The sequence below is a fragment of the Equus caballus genome, chromosome 6 (genome assembly GCF_041296265.1).
Source record: "Equus caballus isolate H_3958 breed thoroughbred chromosome 6, TB-T2T, whole genome shotgun sequence".
Lineage (NCBI taxonomy): Eukaryota > Metazoa > Chordata > Mammalia > Perissodactyla > Equidae > Equus > Equus caballus.
The window spans coordinates 68,511,337-68,530,432 of record NC_091689.1 but is presented as its reverse complement, the minus strand read 5'-3'; the positions used below and the strand labels follow the sequence as shown (position 1 = coordinate 68,530,432).

At 38.9% G+C, this 19,096-nt stretch overlaps 1 long non-coding RNA gene across 3 annotated transcripts in view; it reads right to left on the bottom strand.

The window, feature by feature from the left end:
• Positions 1-1,801: 1,801 nt before the first annotated feature.
• Positions 1,802-19,096, bottom strand: part of LOC138924672 (uncharacterized) — a 47,717-nt gene continuing 30,422 nt past the window's right edge. Inside the window, exons 3-4 of one of the 3 annotated variants that reach the window (XR_011439727.1) lie at positions 2,282-5,105; positions 1,802-2,129 (exon numbers count right to left, since the gene is read on the bottom strand). This is a non-coding gene — a long non-coding RNA (uncharacterized lncRNA). Of the gene's footprint in view, positions 2,130-2,281; positions 5,106-19,096 lie in introns of those variants that run through there. The other 2 variants (XR_011439726.1, XR_011439728.1) reach the window with 2 other exon arrangements.

Sequence of the window (19,096 nt, the reverse complement as noted above, 5' to 3'; positions counted from 1 at the left end):
AAAGTGTAATACATAGAGAAGGCCACTATCATAAGTGTACAGCTTGATGAATTTTAGTAACTGAGCACACCTATGTAACTTGCATCCAGTTCAAGAAATGCAATATTATCAATCTTCCAGAAGCCCCCATGCTCCTTCCCAGTCATTACCTTCCTCTGACTTCTAACGATATAGATTAATTTGGCCTGTTTTTGTACTTCATGTAAATGGATTGTATAGTATGTGCTCTTTTCTGTCTGGATTTTTTTGCTGAAGCTTGTCTGTGAGATTCCTCTATATTATTGATAAAGTTTTAGATCATTTTCTCCTTGTTGCATAATATTTTATCATGTGACGGCACCATAATTTTTCCGCAGATATTTGAGTAGGTTTGATGAACATTCCAGTACATGTCTTCCTGTGAATATATGGATGTATTTCTGTTGGATATATACTAGGAGTGGAACTATTGTATCATAAGATAAGCGTATGTTCAGATTTAGGAGACATTGGAAATAGTTTTCCGAAGTGTTTCTACCATTTTGTACTCCACCAGCAGTGTATGAGAGTCCCAGTTGTTCCATATCCTGGTATTTTGCATCTTTTCATTTTAACCAGTCTGGTCACATTTTAGTTTTAATCCACATATCCCTGATGACTGATCAGTTGAGTACCTTTTTATATGTTTAGTGGCCGTTCGGATGTCCTCTTATGAAATATCTGCAGTGTTTTTGTCTTTTTCTATTGGATTGTCTTTTTTTCTTTTTGATTTGTAAGAGTTTTATATGTATTCTGGATATGAGTCCTTTGAGGGGTGTGTGTGTGCGTGTGTGTGTGTGTGTGTGTGTGTATTGCAAATATCTTCTCCCACTCTGTAGGTTGCCTTTTAGATCTCTTACTGGTATCTTTCGAACTCATGTTCTTGACCTGATTTCTGGGTAGTATGTAAGGAGGTGCGTCTGGCTTGGTCAACTCTAGGTTTCGAGGAACTGAGACCTGAGAACTGTTGAGTTTTCATAGTAGTTCCAAACACTTCCAAATACATAACAGGGGTGGGAATTGTTGGGGTTTTTTCAGCTTTTTTGAGGTATAATTGACAAAATTGTAAGAGATTCAAAGTGTACCATGAAGATTTGATATACATATGCATATGTATTGTGAAAGGCTTTCTCACTGGGGTTAATTAACATAGATGTTCTTAATTTTAATACAGACTAACTTGTCACCTTTTTCCTTTATGGTTAATGTTTTTTGTCCTCTTTAAGAAATCTTTCCTACAAGGTATCCTTTTAAATGGACTTCATATGTAATGGAAGAGGAAGCTTGTCATTGACAGGCAGGAGAGGAAACAGTAATGGCATGTGGAGTGGTCTCTTTCCAATGGAAGGAGCTCAGAGAAGCAGCATTGCTTGGGATTTCTAGAGTACAAAGTGGACTGCAGAGTGTGCTCTCTATAGAAAATACTGCCCGCTTGACCCTGATTGTAGTGCGTGTTCCCAGCATCTGCCACGCCAGACGGCTCAGAGAACCAAGCTGCCTGATTTTTTTACTTATCCAAAGGAGAGAGCTTTTAGACCTCAACTGTGTTTAAAGCCCACATTTTAGTTAGTTATTTTTTCACATTGCGAGAGAACTCAGTTACTACTTGGTTAGAGATAGGTTTCTTCTTTGATTGATTTAAATATATATATTAGATGAATAAGTTCACACATTCTTTCTTGACAGTGGATATTATCGTCACATTATGTAGGATGCAATGGGGTGTATTAAATATGAACCTCTTTACACCAGAACAAATAACCATAGCTAAGAAGCCAACCTATCTGGCTTTAAAAATATATATTCTCATTGTAAAGATAATGGAACAACTTTGTTTTTAACAAACTAAAAAAAATCACTTGTAAATCCAACTCTCCACTCCCAGCCCCCAATGCAATAATAGCTTTGGTCTTTTGTCTTCTACTCCAGAGCTCAGCATCCGGGTCCTGCTCTGTCCCAGTAGTGGTTTATGTTCCACTGCTGCATAAGCACTTCTCCAAGTCAGTAGATGGCAGAAGAGTCAAGGAGGTATTTTCCCAACAGCTTTATCAGCGCTGATGAAACATTGGCAGGGAGAAGAGATGGGGACGTCAGTGGTTTCTATTTTGTAGCTGCAAGGAAAGAAAGTTTAGGGAAAGAGGAAGTAATCCATGTTTGGAAAATTAGAGGATAAAGGAAAGTTTATTTTCTTAGGTGAACAAGGATTGATAGCCATAGATGGTTTCCGCAGGTTCTCGTGTTTGTGAAGAGCCTGTGTGCTCACCCATTCCTCCATGCCATCCCTTCATGTAGAATCTTTACGAAGAGATGAAACTTGGCCACAGTGATTTGACAGGTAAGGTCTCAAATGGACTCTCACAGTGAAGGTTCTGAAAAGCACCAGACAGAAGGAATTAAGATGGTAGAGGGAACAGACAGAACTAGCAATGGCAAACAAGCTAGGCAGCAGTCCAGTAATTTCTCTTTGTCGATTTGGTCCTTTGCTTACAAAGAAAATTAACATAACGTTTTGTTAAAGAGTAAGCGCACTCTTACCCCTTTTGTCTTCATTGATGGTGGAACTGTGGCTGGAACTGGAAATCTAACTTCTATGTTTAAAACTGAAGGCTTGTTATGTCCTCTTTCTAGGAATCTATCCAAAGTACATACTTAAGATTGTATATAAGATTTAGCTACACAAAAGAGTGAATTTGGACCCTTACTTCACCTCATATACAAAATTTAAACCAAAATGAATCAAAGACCTAAATGTAAGAACTAAAACTATAAAACTCTTAGAAGGAAACATAGGTATAAATTTTCATGGCCTTAGATTAGGCAACAGTTTCTTAAATATGACACCAAAAGCACAAGAAACATAAATAAAAATAGGTAAATTGAACTTTATCAAAATTAAAAACATTTGTGCGTTAAAGGACAGTATCAAGAAAGTAAAACGACAACCTATAGAATGGGAGAAAACATTTGCAGATAATATATCTGATAAGGGCACAGTATCCAGAATACACAAAGAATCCTTACAACCAACAATAAAAATACAAACAACCCAATTAAAAAATGGGCAAAGGATCTGAATAGATGTTTCTTCAAAGGAGATGTACAAATGGACAGTAAGCACATGAAAATACGTTCAGCTTCATTACTTATTAGGGCAATGTAAATCAGAAGCACAGTGAGATACCACTTCACACCTGCTAGGATACCTAGCACAACAGCTTAAAAAAGGAAAATAGCAAGTGTTGGTGAGGATGTGGAGAAGTCAGAACCTTCGTACATTGCTGGTAGGAATGGAAAATGGCACAGCCACTGTGGAAAACAGTTTGGTGGTTCCTCAAAAAGTTAAACATAGAATTATCACATAAGCCAGCAATTCCACTTCTAGGTAAATACCCAAGGGAATTGAAAACATATGCCCTCACAAAAACTTGTACAAAAATGTTCATAGCATCTCTATTCACAATAGTCAAAAGGTAGAAACAGCCCAAATGTCCATCAACTGATGAATGGATAAACAAAATGTGGTATATCCGTACAATTGAATATTATTCAGACATGAAAAGGAATGAAGTACTGATACATGCCACATATGCATAGATCTTGAAAACAGTTTGCTAAGCGAAAGAAGCCAGACACAAAAGGTCACATACAGTATAATTCCATCTATATAAAACGTCCAGGACAGGTAACTCTATAGAAACAGGAAGTAGATGAGTAGTTGACAGAGGCTAGGAGATGAGAGGATTGCTAATAGTGTGGGATCTCTTTTGGGGGTGACAGAAATATTCTGGAATTAGATAGTGGTGATGGGCGCTAGCCCCATGGCCGAATGGTTAAGTTCACATGCTCCTCTTCGGCGGCCCAGGGTTTTGCCGGTTCAGATCCTGGGCATGGACCTGGCACCACTCACCAAGCCATGTTGAGGCAGCATCTCATCTAGCACAACCAGAAGGACCTACAACTAGAATATATAACTACGTACTGGGGGGCTTTGGGGAGAAGAAGAAGAAAAAGAAAAAAGAAAAAAACAGAAGATTGGCAACAGATGTTAGCTCAGGTAGACAAACTTTAAAAAAAAAAAAAGAAAAGATAGTGGTGATGGTTGCTCAATCTTGTGAATATACGAAAAACCTCTGAAATGTACACTTCAACACAGCTAAAATGGTAAATTTGTTTTGTGAATTTTATCTCAAAATATTACAAAGGAGATTTGGCTACAAGGATGTTCACTAAATTGCTATTTTTAATATAAAAAAGAAGGAAAAGAAAAAAATTAAAATGTTCAACAATGGGGTTAAATGTTGACAATTTATTCTTTGAGTTAAGAAAAACCAGTTCCAAAATAATAATTTAGAAGTGATCCTATGTTTTGAAAAAATAACAACAGCAAACCAAAATACACTAGAGAGCGAGAGACTGGAAGGGCATACACTAAAATGTTAGATAGCCCTGGGTGGCGGTTTTCTTTTTCTTTCTGCCTCCCAGTGTTCTCTGATTTTTCCACAATAAACTTATGTTGTGTTTTTTTGAAAGTTATGTTAAAAACAAAACTAAAGAGCCAGAAGGATTGTTTTTCATGGCAAAGGCGATTCCAACTCTAGCTTTAAAATTTGCCTCCCTAGGTTTCCTCTACCCTTTTCCTCTCCCATAACAGATTATGGTGAAAGAATTGGCTAAAATGGAGGAGTCTAGAAATTCTGAAGGCCTGTGCCACCTTGACTCTGGCTCGCCCAAAGCTGTGTTTTCCTCGGAGACAGGAAAACATCAACATTGAAAGGGCAGGAGAAGGGTCTCTAGTAGTATAGAAATGGATGTAGAAATGTCATTATGCAAATGGTACCTATCTTTGCTAGGCTGCCTGCTCCTCTGGCCCTTCCCCCACTAGCGAAGGAGGTGAAATAGACCAGCATGTTGGCAATAAAATTGTCACGGCAGCAGCTGGGAGTGCTACTGTAATTATGGCTCTCTGAGCACTTTCCTGCAATTCCAGTTTTCAGATGTTTAAAACGACGCTGTCAACTCTTCATCCACATGGACGCTTCGCACCTTTGACTGCAGCCCCGAGATTTAACTGTTAAAAGCAACAACGCCTTTTGATGGGGGAGAAAAGAAAAATAAGGTTAAACATCTCTGGAACTTGGAATATATTCTTTCACATCATTTTGCTTTTTAAAATGAAAACTTTTACGTGATAGTCTTTTTGTGCACTTTAGCAGGTTTAAAAACAATATCAAACACTTAATATTAAAAACAATTTTTAATGACTTATTCATGAGAGTTGAACATTTCTAAAAACTCCAATAAATTATAAAATAATGTTTACTATCAGCCACAAGGAAGATAGGTGACATTTATTAGCTCTTTGCTAGTTGTGTGACTTTGAGAAATTTACATAGCCTCTTGCTTCGTTTTCTTTCTGAAAAACGGGGATCATAATAAAATCTACCTCGTTGTGGCATCATGAGGTACACTGTTCAGATCGCCCTTCCAGAAAGGACTTGCTGTTCAGCTCTCAGGAGTGCTTTAGCTGTTAGCACCTTCAGTATCCACCTCAGCATTTGAGGTGCGATTGTGATCCTGTGATGAGTCCCCAGCCGGGGGCTGAGCTCAGTGGGGTACGGGGCAAAGTCATTTCAGCCCAAGACGAGACCCCTCTAATGGGCAAATGCTGCTGCCAAGTTCCTGATGGTCAAGACTCTGTCAAACCGCAGCGTGGTCTGAAGCTCTTCCTGCCGCACCTGCTTCTTCTCCCTTCCCTTTCGTAGGTGTCTGATCAGCAGTGGCCTGAAGGCTTCCTGCCCAATCCCGCTTTGCTTGCCTTTTATCTTTCACAGGCGTTGTCCCTCAATAAACCTTTTGCATTCCTAACTCCACCTGCTTCCCAGAAGACCCAACTGACGGTCTCAGATTTGTTATAAGTCTTAAGTGTGTGATACTACAAGATAAATGCTAGACGATGCCTGGCGCATAGTAAGTCCCCAATAGATGTTTGATTTAAAAAAATGAGTTTTTATTTTTGGTCACCATATTCTTTCATTCCTGATTTGGTTTCCACCATCCTTTCTACTGGCATATGAATATAAGATTGCATATACACTGATTACAATTTTTTAAAATAAAAGTTTTGTTGTTGGTGTCCTACGACGAAAAAAATTTAAACAAATATTGACTAGCATTTGGCAAAGAAGTTAAAGACAATGAAACAAAGAGAAGAGAATAAAGTGTGCATGAAATGGAGATAATAGATTCTGTGAGGACAGAAAATCTTATTTAATATTTATATAATGTTATATGTCATACTCTCTTAACTACTCAGCTGCTCGCCCCCCACTCTGTGCTTCATAAGAATTCTTCTTTGTTAGCATTTAAAAGTTCTGTTTTTAAGAAGATTCTTGGGTCTGTAGCTTAGATGCGTCACCATCTCTTGCTAGACTAGGCACTGTTTTTATTCCCTAGAAGATTTTTCAGAACTCTGCCTTCATTAGTTTGTTCAATTCGAATTTGGGCTTCTTCAGCTTTTATACTTTTCTAAGAGATTAGGTTAGTTAGATTTTTCTGTGTCATCCCCATCATATTGACTGTTTATTTGAAGTCATTTTTTAAATATCTTCTGTGACATGATTCTCATAATTTTCCAAATTGGAGGGCCCTACTGGATACCGATGAATGGAGCTGGCCATCAGAGATTTTAGAAATCTGTGCTTTTTCGTAAACCCAGTGCAAAATAAGCAACGCAAATTTCTGCTGCTTGTTTGCCCTGTGTCCATCAGAGTCCTTCCATTCCTCATGGTGGAACACACTTTATGAGTAAGATCCACCAGAGAAGGTGGTCACGCAGATTTTTGCCCTGAACATCCTTGGTAATTAGTTGGAATGTAAGAAATGCAGCTTTGTCGGAAATATTCTCTCCAAAAAATATAACCCTAAAGACCATCAGATCCAGTTTTGGCCCCTTGAGTCTTTGTGACTAACGTTAAACACGGCTGGCATTTTCACATCATTTCAATAGAAACATATCAACTGTTCTATTCTTGGCTCTTTTTTGTTTGTCCTTTCTGTAAGATGCTAGACCTTCTTGCTGTGGTGGCTACTGGTCGGAAAAGCAAAGTCGGTTTACTTTTTAGTCAACGAGTGATGGCCAAAGTAAAAGTCACCATGAGTCTACAGCAGAGGCATAGCATCCTTAGCTTCATTAAGGCAGTTGTTGTTGTGTATCTAATTGTATTTCCCACAATCCTTAGCACTAGTGATGTGTACATTATAGTTTCTGAAAACAAATTTAGGGAGTGTGTTAAAATATGTGTGTGTGTGTAAATTGGGGAGTGAGCCATAGTAGTTTATTAAGTTTTATGTGCTTAGTAGGTTAAACAGAATGTGTACACCCACAAAATGTGGATTTGATTATCTTAAATATGGTAAACTCCTGGCTCTTTTGGTATTATCTGTTTTGTAATTTTTATGAAATCTCCAGCTTTGTTAACCAAATCTTTTTCAAGGTATTACAATATTGCTGAAATGTTGCCTTTAGCAACTAGCATGGTCAAAGACAACACGGTTTGCTTTGCAGAGAGAAGTGAGGATCCTAAGAGGCTGGTCAGGTCTATGACAGTGGGAAGAGATGACCTCTCAATAAACTCGATTCTAAGGAACCCATTCCCTATCCCTTGCAGCATTCAAGCCCAAATTAATTGACCATTTATTCGAATCTCGAAGAGGTGATTTGTATATGAGAATAAGACAGGAGCAGAAGACTGCTAAGATTCCTCCTGTATTAAAAAGAACTGTCCTCGAGAATTAGATTCATAAAACTAGTAATGTTTAATGCTTCATCAAGGGCATTCTTAAGTGAGCCTGACTTTTTTTTGTGAGGGCCTGGCAGTGAAGAGCACAATGGCTGTTAGCACAGTTTGGTGTCACTGCCTTGACTTGGGCTAAGGTGCCAGTAGTTTTCGCCACCATTGCTTTTTCTACCATCGGTGCAAATGTCAACAGAGTGAAAAAAGCAAATAATGTCTTACTTTTATTATGAAAACAGAATCTTTTTTTTTTTTTTTTTTGAGGAAGATTAGCCCTGAGCTAACATCTGCCAATCCTCCTCTTTTTGCTGAGGAAGACTGGCCCTGAGCTAACATCTGTGCCCATCTCCCTCTACTTTTTATGTGGGATGCCTACCACTGCATGGCTTGCCAAGCAGTGCCACATCTGCACCCGGGATCCAAACCAGTGAAACCCGGGCCACCAAAGCAGAATGTGCGCTCTTAACCACTGCACCACCAGGCTGCCCCCAGAATAATTTTTTAATCCAGTCTGACAAGCATTCTCTTTTAGTCTGTTTACAATTAATGTAATTACTAATATATTCAGATTTAAAATTATCATCTTACTATTTGTTTTCTGTTTAATCCCATGAGTTTTATGTTCTTTTCCCCCTCACTTTCCTTGTTTTCTTTTGGAGTAATTATTTTTTATTATTCCATTGCTGCAACCTCCCCCATCCCCCGAGTTAACTTGCTGGTCATTCTTTCTTTTTTTTTTTTTTGGTGAGGAAGATCGTTGTTGTTAACATCTGTGCCAATCTTCCTCTATTTCATATGTGGGATGCCACCACAGCGTGGCTTGATGAGCAGTGTGTAGGTCCATGCCCAGGATCCAAACCCATGAACTCTGGGTCGCCGAAGCGGAACACCCAAACTTAACCACTATGTCACTGGGCTGGCCCCTGGTCATTCTTTTTACTATTCTTTTAGTGGTTACCCAAGAGCTTATAACATGAATCTGGGTGGGTCTCACCCAATCATTTGAAAGCTATTAAGAGCAAAACTAAGAGAGAGAGAGAGAGAGAAATGTCAACACTTGGTGACTCTATGTGAAGGGCATACAGAGGTTCATTGCAACTTTTTAAAGGTGTAAAATTTTTACTTAAAGTCAACTAATTGTAAATGTTAACCATATCTAAAAAATCCCTTCACTTAGATTAGTGTTTAATTGAATAATTGGATACTATTGCCTAACCAATTTGACACATGAAACTAACCATCACAGGGCCGGCCCGGTGGTGCAGCCGTTAAGTGCACACATTCCGCTTCGGTGGCCTGGGGTCCGCTGGTTCAGATTGTGGGTGTGGACATGGCACTGCTCATCAAGCCACGCTGTGGTAGGTGTCCCACATGTAAAGTAGAGGAAGATGGGCATGGATATTAGCTCAGGGCCAGTCTTCCTCAGCAAAAAGAGAGGGTTGGCAGCAGATGTTAGCTCAGAGCTAATCTTCCTCAAAAAAAGAGGAGGATTGGCAGCAGATGTTAGCTCAGGGCTGATCTACTTCTTCTTCTTCAAAAAAACTAACCATCACAAAGCACATCAAGTTTCTTTTTTGCTGTAGGTCAGGGAATATAACAGCCATTTATACTTTCCATTTGTTCATTCATTCATTTATTCAGGAACTATTTCTTGAGCCCTAGCCATGTACCAGACATTGTGATAGAGGTGTGGATACATATGCTAAGATCCTGACAACTGACATAAATAAGTTTTACAATACAACCTATTTATTAGTTGAGACACTATTGTATATGTTTAAGGCTATTGCCTTATTTTTGACTTACTTTATTTCCTCTAGGACATAGATAGGAATGTATTTATTATCATGACTTTCATAAATCTCCTTGCATAGTTCCTTGTCAAGTAAATATAAATATCTTCTATCAAAAACATTTTAACTAAGTCAATTATTTTACCAGAAAAGTTGAGCTCAATAGTTATCCAAATGGAAGAGAAATCTCAGCCCAATTTAGCAGCTTATTTCCAAAAGCAGCAAGAGAGGACCAGCCCAACTACATAAACGTTTTGAAGCTTCTGCTTGCACCACGTTTGCTAATGTCGCATTGTTGAAGCAAGTCACAAGGCTAGGCCACGTTCAAGAGATGGGGAAATAGACTCCACATCTGTTTTTTTTTTTTTTCCTAAGATTTTCTTTTTTCTTTTTTCTCCCCAAAGCCCCCGGTGCATAGTTGTGTATTTTTAGTCGTGGGTTCCTCTAGTTGTGGCATGTGGGACGCTGCCTCAGCGTGGTTTGATGAGCGGTGCCATGTCCACGCCCAGGATTCGAACTGGCGAAACCCTGGGCCGCCGCAGCGGAGCGCACGAACTTAACCACTCGGCCATGGGGCCGGCCCCTAGACTCCACATCCTGATGGAAGTTGCTGTAAAGCGTTTGTGGCCGTTTTTGTTTTTTTCCACATACTATAATGGTTTGAACGTGAAGTACGTGACAGTTTGTTAGCAGCTAGTCAGAGGATCACACCAAGGGAGCACAACCGGACACGTTTGGGGATACTTGGGGCTTTCCCTGCCGCGCTGCGATACCTGGTCACTTCTTAACATAAAGAGGAAGGCTGGTGATTCTGTAGTTAAATCAGACAAACCAGATCACTCAAGCAGAAAAAAGAAAATCTCCTTTGAAACCTGAATCATTGGTTTTCCCATTACACCACCCGGACAATTCGTCAACTGTGCCCTTTGTTTTGAGGACATTGGATCTGCAGTTTAAGTTGCTGCCTCTTTCCTTTATGCCTATGCACACAACCAGTCCTTCAGCTCTGAAAAACAACTAAATTTCCTTCTTGCTCTTGATTATACACCTGTAAAACACTGTTTTGTCATTTTGATTCAGAATAAACATTCTACTCACCTGGCAATCCCTCTTTCTGTTTTCTTAAACAAGTACAGAGGAAAATATACAATAGGCGCCGTAGCAGTGCCCCTCTCCATGGGAGAATTACTTAGTTTTCACAATACAACATGCTATGCTTTAAAATTTGGCAAGAGGTAATGAAAATATACCCTTCAACAAAGTTCTGCTAAGGATGACCGAGTAGCTAAGATACTTGGCTAGGCAAATTCATCCCTAAATTTTCTAATTCAACCATGAACTAACGTTCGGGATCTTGCAATGTGACCCTGCTGACCTGGAAGAATGAATGCACTTTTAAAGAAGCATCATATTGCTTGCTCCGCATCAGCAGGCTTAAGCTCCATATTTTTATGGCTGTGTAATTAAGCTCTGAAAAGAGCACAGTTAAAATGATAACGACCAGCCAGAGAAGGAAAAGATTCAACTCCAACATATTTCAATTCTCTTAAACAAATTCTGCCTGGGGTGTACACACACACAATTGCTTGCTTTCCTTAGTGAGTGCTGTACAACCACAGGCCCTGGAAGAATTTGTCTGTGTTCAGTTCCAGTTAACAAAGGGTATTTTTCAAACATCTCGAGAATGATACACATAGCTGGCAAGGATGTTGACTGCAGAAATATGATGGTTCCTCAAATGAATAACTATGTGAATGAGCTTTGCAAACTCTACAAAATGCTTTAAAAATATTTGTTGTCATTCTTTTTATACTTGTGTACATAAAACATGCACACAGACTAATACATTCCATATCTTCCACAAAATGATTTTGTAGTGATTTGGACTGAAAAGGAAATGATTTTGGTAATGTTCTTCCAAGATTAATAAGTTTTTTGGTTTTGCTTTCTTGCCACTGGAATCCAGGCACGGTGTTCCACTAGTATTTGCAGTTCTGTGAAAGGATTATTTCTGATGATCTACAGCATATACACCCATTTTAGAAAATTTTGAAAATGGAGAAAAGTATAAAAAATAAACTAAATAAGGGGCCGGTCCCATGGCTGAGTGGTTAAGTTCACGCAAGCCACTTCAGTGGCCCAGGGTTTTGCCGGTTCGGATCCTGGGTGCGGACATGGCACCACTCCTCAGGCCATGCTGAGGCGGCATCTCACATGCCACAACTAGAAGGACCCACAGCTGAAAATACACAACTATGTACTGGGGGGCTTTGGGAGAAGAAGGAGGAGGAAGAGGAGGAGGAGGAGGAGAAGGCAGAGGAGAAGGAGGAGGAGGGGGAGGAGAAAAGAAGATTGGCAACAGATGTTAGCTCAGGTGCCAATCTTTAAAAAAATATAAATAAAAATAAATAATCACTCAATGCCATCTCTCAGAGGTAGTAGTCATTAACATTTTAGTGTGTTTTCTTCTTTTCCTTTTTCTATACATATAAATATATACAGAAATGTGAAAATTATGTTTATTTCATAACTATATACAACAGGCAATATAGCGTAGTGGTTAACATTGTCAGATAATTTATGTTTGAATCCCGGCTCCTCCACTTTCTAATTACAGTAATCTGGGCAATTTACTTATCTCTGTAATTCAGTTTCCTTAGCTGTAATAAAGAATAATATTAGTGATCTACTTTGCAGGGTTACTCTGAGGATTAAGTTAATTAATGCATGTAAAGCACTTAGAACAGTTCCTAGCACATTATCAATACTCAACATTATAATTACAAACAATTTTTATTTATCACATAACACCAGTACGTAAGCATTTTCCAAAATAATTTGAAACACTTAATGAATACATGATTGAGTGTCATATTCCATTGGATAGATATGCCATAATTTACTTAACCTATTCCATTGTTGAATACTGTGTTTCCAAACTGTTATCTTGATAAATATCTTAATGCATACAGTTTTGTCTGCATTTCAGATTATTTGGTTAAATTAGATTCCTACCAGTAGGAATTATAAATATTATCTTGATGAATATCTTAATGCATACAGTTTTGTCTGCATTTCAGATTATTTGATTAAATTAGACTCCTACCGGTAGACTCTGGTGACCAGCCTCCAATATGGCTCCCAACGATCCGTCTCTTCCAGTATTGCCCTTATCTAAGTTCTCCCCACTCCCAACCTCACACTCAATAGAGCTTTTTTGTCTAACCAATAGGATATTGCAAACATGATGAAGTGTGACTTCTGAGGCTAGGTCACAAAAGTAATCATGGCTCCTTCCTTGCTCTCCCTCGGTTGGAGCACTCACTCTGGCAGCAGACAGCTGACGTGTTGTGAAGACACTTTAGCGTCTCTAGGGAGAGGTCCATGTGGTAAGGAACTAAGGCCTCCTACCAACTGCTGTGTGAACGAGCTGTCCTGGGAGCAGATCGCCCAGCCCCAGTCAAGCCTTCAGTTAAGGAAGCCCTGGCCAAGAACTTAATAAACCCTGAGCCAGAACCATCTAGCCTAAGCTGCTCCCAGATTCCCAACCTGCAGAAACTATGTGAGATAATAAATGTTATTGTTTGCAGTGAGTGTAGACAACCATATTGTATTATAATCATCGAACTCACTGAGACTACGACTTAATTATTCCAACCACTAAAAAAAGATATGATAATTATGTAATGTGATAGAGGTGCTAATTATTGCTACAGTGGCAATCATATTGCAAATATAAATGCTCAAAATCAACACGTCGTACACCTTAAATTTACACAATATTATATGTCAAATACATTTCAATAGAAATGTTGTTATCCTATAAGTTGTTAAATTTGGGGGTACTTTGTCATGAAACAATAGATTAGTAATATATAGACAAACTAGATTAAAAGGTAGAATATTTAAACGCGGTTGATAGTGTTCAATGATTTTCCAGAAATGCTATACTGATTAACTCCCGTTAAATGTATGTGAGAGTGCTTATGTTATTATACCTCCATCACCACTGAGTATTTATTGTTGTAATCTTCGTAATTTCACAGAAAATGTGGGCATTATGCCATTTAAAAATTTTGCATTTATTTGATCTCTAGTGAGGTTAATTTTCTTTTCCTTATAGTCCTTTTTTTAAAGAATTTATTTTTTTAGGTTCACGGCAAAATTGAGGAGAAGACACAGAGATTTCCCATATGTCCCCTGCTCCACACATGCATAGCCTCCCCCATTATCAACATCTCCCACCAGAGTGGTACACGTGTTACAATCGATGAAGCTACACTGACATATCATCACCCAAAGTCCACAGTTTCCATCAGGGTTCACTCTCGGTGTTGTGCGAGGTTCATTTTTTCATGTTTATTTTCCATTAGTAGTTCCTCTTCTGGGAAACCTCTTTATATAGAATTTGCTCAATCCCCTATCGGGGTCTTAGTGTTTTCTTAGCAATTTGTATGAACTCTTTATATAGAAAGGATATTAACCATTTGTTATGTTTTTCACACAGGCCGGCCCCTATCTTTTTTTTTTTGTATCACCAAATAGCTAGCTAATTTTACAACACTGTTTATGCAATAAGTGGAACATTTTCCCTCTTTCCTGTTGATTAGCAGTTATTGTAAATTAAGTTCTTTTAAAACCTAGTGCCTATTTCTAGGCTCTCTATTCTCTTTCACCAAAAAGCTATTCTTGTGTCAGTATCACTTCATTTTAATTATTGTGTTTTTATAATGTTTTAATGACTGGAAGGATTAGTTAGTAGATTGACCTTAAGAAGTATGACTCATGGTCTCTCAAAGCCACAGAGCTTTCCAGAATGCAATCAGATGCTATTTAAAAATGTTCAAGAGTTGGGTGGTCTTTCACATAAGAATATGAAAGAGGGCAACATTTCATCAAGATCAGGGGTCTACAGAGCTGGCCAGAAAAAACATTTTCACATTCTAAAAGCCAAAGAAATGACAAGTCCGGTCAGGTGGTTTAGCAGCCTGGGTGAGAGTTGCCGACTCCATGAGTATATGGAAGAAAGAGGTCATGATATGATTCAGACTCAAGGATGCGAGTGAGTTCTGCTGAATAAACGAAGTTCAGTCAATAAATTAGTTTTCATATTTTTGTGTACTTTGTCAAGCTGTGGAAAGTTTGAAATCATTTACCTGCAAAACTATCTGAGCTTGGAAAGCTTCTGTAGACATTCCTCTGAGAATTTAAATTTTCCTTTGGTTATAAGTTTCAAGTTTTCAACTTTTTGAGTCAATTCTGGCCATTATAATTTTTCTATTGATCATCAAGTTTATTGAGCTTTCTGCTTATTTGCATTTATTGATGTTTGTTATTTTATAATAAAAAATTCCCAGCATGTTTCTCACTTCTTATTTTATTTATGTTTTTCTCTCCTGTGTGTAGGCATGTGTGTATATTGAATTTGACAGGAAGAAGTTTATTTTGTTGTACTTTTCTCCCTAAACACCTGCTATTGGATTTATCAGTTTTACTGTTTTTATTTTCTTTTAGTTTATTTCTCTTTTCTCTTCTGTTAGATTTATTTTAGCTATTCTAATTTTATGAGTTGAATAGTTCAATTTTGTTTTTTAAGAAGGAAAGCATTTAAGGTTTAAGTTTATTTACCACTGAGTGTAGCTTGATTACAACTCTAAAGTAAGTTTTCCATGTATTATTCTCACCTTCATTATTTTGTAAATAGTTTGATATTATATTTGTTTTTGTCTTTGGCTCAATAGTGTTTTATTTAAACAAAAAATGAAACCCTGACCAAGCAAATCACTAGTCACTCTCTCTTTTTACAATTTTTTAGAAGTGGAACGACTCTTTGTTCTCTTCCTCCCTAAAAATAGTTTCTCAAAATCATGCCTTAGAAGAATTTTAGGACAACCAATAGAAGTCATTGCATTTGGATCATTTAGTTCACTTCTATATACTATTTCCACACATCCCAGATTAAGTCAACTGGTTTCGAGAACGTAAGTTTTATGCCATTTAACATGAAATGAAGAGTGTAAACTGAATGACTTTAGGAAAAGAGATATTTTTTGAGATTTATGCTACAGCTAATATCTTGGATCCCTGATTTAAAGGCAGAAACCTAACTGAAACAGCTGTTTCATTTGCCTAGAGTGCAAAATAAGCAGCACACACAATGTCGGTGGAAATGGACGGGTGAGGGTTACAGCACACAAAATCTGTGAGAAGGCCGAGGCGGGATGATCATCATCCTTTGGGAGAAAAGCAGTCTTTCGGGGGTGGGAGCTCAGGTGTTGAGCCCTCAGGCCCCCACAGCGGTCACTGTGGTGATGAACATCCCTTGTTGCTGGCTAGAGCATTTGTACCAGATCCACTGTAGCCAGTTACTGCAGCGACCCGTGCCGGCCTCCGGTGGATCACAGGACTCTAGGCCCCGTTAGACTGAGGCACGGCTAGAGCATTAATCTGTGCTCTGCTTCCTTTCCTCCATGGCTGCACCGTGGTTTTAGGACTGGGAAAGATAACTGCCCTGCTAAGGCAGAAGCCAGCAAAGTTGACAAAATACCCCCACCCTGAAGTACTTAGCTCCTGTATCCTTGCTTCTGAGCCCTATCCTGATCCCACTGAGTCTCTAATCGGTTCCTACTGTACGAACCCTAAGGTGAGGATAAGGAGATGAGCCCCAGAGAAATCACCATGGAAAAAACAGTGATGGGCTAGCCTCACGCACAGGCTAGAGAGAGCAGCTAACTTCTTTACAGTCCCCAAGGAAAGACTCCTCTCCTCTGGCGCTCTGTGTACTCCTGAACCTTAGCCCAGGGCCCTCCCCCTGGGAAGAGGTTTGGGTCAAGGACTGTAGCTCCTGATAGAGCAATGGATGCAGGAGTGAGGAGACCTCGGATCTATCACTATGGCTCCCTTATTGTGGACAGATTACTGCGTGAATATTTGAAAGCCACATACCATCTCTAGTCCCACTTTTCATCATTTCAAAAAAGAAAGAGGATTGGGGTTGATGATCTCTCAGGCCCCTTCCTGATCCAAAATCCTCTTTGAATTTCAGGAGTTTGGTCCAAGAGCACCACCCGCCTGGGATCCTGCCGTTCCCACCCCGCTGGTAATGTCTCACTTATCATCACAAGGGCCAATGTGTACCAAAGGCCTTTGACTTGTGAGGCACTGTCTTGAGCGCTTTACACACTTCCAAGCATTGAAGGAAAAATCTTATGCTGGCTCCATTTTACCAATGAGGACGGGGAAGTTTCCAGAGGTTATGGAATTTATCCAGATCACACAGCTAATAACTTGTGTAGCTGAGTTCAGACCCTGGTTGACCCAACTTCAGTGCCAAAGGCTTCTACTTTGCACCACCTTGCAACTGACTCTTCTTATTTCCTGCTTGCTTCTGCATTGTTTTGTCCCAGTCCTTACCAAGTCAAGAAATAAAAGTGAGAGAGTAGAAAACTTTCAGATTTTAGGAGTCATTGAAGAGGAGAAGGAGGAGGAGGGGGTTGGGGGGAGAAGGGGCAACAGATGTAATTCTGTTTGGCATAGTTCAGAAAAACAGCCATAATACAAAGTTCCTCATGGCAACATTTGGAAACTAGTCTCCACCCCCTACCACCTCCCAGTTCCTTTTTGAAAACAAGGGCTTTCTGTAGCTAAAGACACCATAGAGGGCACTAAATCAATAGGGTAAATCATCTTTAAACATGGTATTGATAGCACGTCTTCTATTCTCACGTTGTTGGCTTGTTTTAATACACGAAATCAAGTCAAGATATGCTAAATTCCTTACAGTTCACCGTGTTGTAGCTCCATTCGTTACAAACACATTTCAAAGTAACTTTCAACTAGTGTATTTGTAATTATTGCCTGTAGAAATTCTACTGTTACATTTCATATGCCAAACTTGATCATTTCATGGGTCACGGAGGGTTAAAGTTGGAGGGGAATACACAGACTATAGAGTTGATTTTCTCTTTCTAAACACGAAAGGTGATGTCATATCTGTGAATGCACTGGAATTACTGTACCAATATTTCAAATGTTCCAAATGTTTGGAAAGAGGTAAGAAAAAAGTTCTTAAGTTCATTTTAGAATTTTGCCTAAGGTCTAAACTTCTATCTTCAATTGAAAGTATCTCTGAGTTTTAAAAATACCATCATATTGACCAGACAGATTTAGAAACACAACTAGCATACATGTCTGAAATAGATTTAAGCTCAGAAATTGAGGCTATGTGTAAAAGTATTTATTTGTAACTATCTCCCTCTAGTGAGAATTATTTAAAATTGCATGATTCATTTCTGTATCTTCTTTGAACCGTTAAAAATTTTTGAGAGCATTTTTCAATTTTTAAGACCTACAAATTCTTGAATTTTATTCTTTATAGAGTCCCAAATTATAGACTAATGAATTTATTGGTTATTATAGGGCATATGTTAGAAATTAGTTTATGATGAAAAACAACCCAAAGACACGTAATAAACACCATGATCGCAACTTTTTGGAGAAACAATAAAATCAGCTTTAAAGTGTCAACCTGCAAAAACAGAAACCAGTTTAAGAGGCAAAGCATTTATTTGGGATCAAAGAATTGCAATTCAGGAAGCACAGATTCAGGTAAAAACTCAGAGTGTCCTGCTAGGGAGTAAAAGTCGGGTGTTTTTAAAGACAAAGAAGGAAGGTTGTATTACAAAGAATTTTAATTGGAGTTGGAGGCAGAGAGCTAGTCTTGGCTAAACATTGACTATTGATTCTATCTTCAGAAAATCCACAATCCTCAGTCTTGGTGATCAAGATGTCCGCTCTCCTGCTGATTTCTCAAACAGTTGCTTGTAAAACAATTGCCATTTTAGCCCATTTCAAAGGTTCAAGATAGCAAGGCAGTTTCTCTGGAAAGGCAGCTCTGACGCCATTTTAAAATGGCTCCACTAAAGTCAATTTTGACAAAAGATAAATCTTGGTAGAAAAATAATATAACGCCTGTTCTTGAGATGAGAAGTGGATGTGGGGCATAATAGAAAGATGGTGATGAGATGGCTCCAGAATTCAGGCTAGAAAGAACAACCTTGTTAACAGTTTACAAATGGCTTGCACTTGTCTTCTCATTTGCTCTTTTGGGTATCAGGTGAGGTAGGTATTATTTCCTTATTTTGCAGGTCAGGAAACAGTCTCAGCAAGTTTAGTGATGTGCCTAGTGTCACAGAGCATCGTGGGTGCTGCGGGGTTTCATCCAGACTCTCCTTCTGTTAACACCTACAAACATAGGTTCCCCTCCCACCACACAAGAGGGGCCAAATAAAACTGGAATGCCAGGCTTATGGCAAGGGAAGGGTTTTTATTTTGGATGATGTCAGTGGGGAGACAAGAGTGAACCCTCAAATTTGTCTCATTTCGTCTTGTCTCCCCGAAAGCTGGGAGGCCGGGGTTTTAAAGGTTTGTGAGGAATGTGGCTGCTTGTAAACAGGGGGAGTCAGTGGCCTTGCTGGTCGGAGCTTTCCTACC